Below are 2,072 nucleotides of genomic sequence, written 5' to 3'. Positions count from 1 at the left end.
TTTACGCGTATTTTATTTTGTGGCAATGTTGGAAAAAAGTGAAAATTTTTCCATTTCGTCCATTTTTTGTATTTTATTATTCACTTCCCCTCCTTTTGTTTTGGATATTTTTGGATTTGAGTGAAAAATTTTTCACCTCTGTTGGAAAAGAAAAAAACTTGTATTGTATCATTTTGTCGCCATCTTTAGGGGTATTTTATTTATGTGAAATGGAAATTTTTCCTAATCCAAAATATTCCACTGTGGTCACTTTTTTTATCCCCACCACAGTGCTTTTTGTTCTGGATAATAAAATGCAAAGTCAGCTGATTTCTTCTTCCATTTACTAGTTCAAATGCTAATAATGAAAAAAAAGTGGATTTGTTGGAAAAAAAAGATGGCGACAAAATGATACAAGTTTTTTTCTCTTCCAACAGAGGTGAAAAATTTTTCACTCAAATCCAAAAATATCCAAAAGAAAAGGAGGGGAAGTGAATAATAAAATACAAAAAATGGACGAAATGGAAAAATTTTCACTTTTTTCCAACGTTGCCACAAAATAAAATACGCGTTTTTAGGCGCGGTACCCAGCCCCAGATTGCCGATGATTCACGAAAGAAACCGAATCTGTTTTCGGCTACTTTTGGAAAAGCCCCCTGTTTTTTTGGTGTTTGGATTTTTAATTTTTTGTGATTTATGAGTTTGAGTTTTGTGTACACTTTTTCATTAATATTGAAGTGTTTTTATTTAATTTTAAATGCAAAAGATGGTAGCAGTTGGACCGTCTGATCCTGTCAAAGGCGCCAAGGTAATACACTTTCGTTTTTGTCACTTTCCAATGCAACGTTTTCCATCCCAAGATCTGAATGACTGTTACAACCTCCCCTACCTAGGAATAGGTAGGAACTCAGGTACCAGAACCAGAAAGGGAGGCAAAGAAATGCTTCTATATAAACCATGTAGGAAAATTGAACAATACCGTGTATTTGCTGTTGATTCTATGTGACTTTCTCTTGTGTAGATGAATACGTGTTGAATAGAACACACATCCGACAGCTTTCTATATTTGTAGGCTCATGATTCATGGACTGAATGTAAAAAAATACTGACACAACTCTGCCATGTAGTAGGTATTTACCTATGATATTGATAAAAACACAACATGGATAGCAGTAAGAGTAACCCCCTAGGTGCTAGGTGCACAGTTTTATTACTTTCTTTTTTAAATGCACTTTTGAGCATTAATTTTAAATGCAAAAGATGGTAGCAGTTGGACCGTCTGATCCTGTCAAAGGCGCCAAGGTAATACACTTTCGTTTTTGTCACTTTCTAATGCAACGTTTTCCATCCCAAGATCTGAATGACTGTTACAACCTCCCCTACCTTGGAACTCAAATACCAAAACCAGAAAGGGAGGCAAAGAAATGCTTCCATAATCCATATAAACCATGTAGGAAAATTGAACAATACCGTGTATTTGCTGTTGATTCCATATTCCATGTGACTTTCTCATGTGTAGATGAATCCATGTTGAATAGAACACACATCCGACAGCTTTCTATATTGTAGGCTCATGATTCATGGACTGAATGTAAAAAAAATATTGACACAACTCTGCCATGTAGTAGGTATTTACCTATGGTATTGATAAAAACATAACATGGATAGCAGTAAGAGTAACCCCCTAGGTGCTAGGTGCACAGTTTTATTACTTTCTTTTTTGAATGCACTTTTGAGCATCTCGAGTGTGAAAAATGTTCAAACATCTCAGCATTTGACTGAAAACCTGGGGTGAGGTGTTTTGTTAGGAATATGTTACATGTCATTTATCAGCATTCCAGAGACTTATTCCACAAAGGACTGTCAGTTTAGAACAAGATGTTCCATTATGCTAACAATTTAATAAAGCACCTCTTTATTGACATAATTTTGTTTACAGACTGATTAATAAATTAAATACATTTAGTTAAGGTACAGTTTAGTTACTTTCTCTTTGGACAGACAGAATTGTGCTTAATTGGTAAAATACAAAAAATGGACGAAATGGAAAAATTTTCACTTTTTTCCAACATTGCCACAAAATAAAATACGCG

General features: G+C 34.5%; 1 protein-coding gene across 1 annotated transcript in view; it reads right to left on the bottom strand.

Moving 5' to 3' along the window:
• The window catches only part of LOC103506190 (septin-2), a gene marked incomplete in the record, with an annotated part of 26,330 nt that overhangs the window by 2,996 nt on the left and 21,262 nt on the right, over nucleotides 1-2,072 (bottom strand).

This window comes from Diaphorina citri, unplaced genomic scaffold, assembly GCF_000475195.1.
Source record: "Diaphorina citri unplaced genomic scaffold, Diaci psyllid genome assembly version 1.1 scaffold221, whole genome shotgun sequence".
Taxonomy (NCBI): Eukaryota; Metazoa; Arthropoda; class Insecta; order Hemiptera; family Psyllidae; genus Diaphorina; species Diaphorina citri.
Note: the sequence above shows the minus strand (reverse complement) of the source record. Positions and strands in the feature narration are given on the sequence as shown.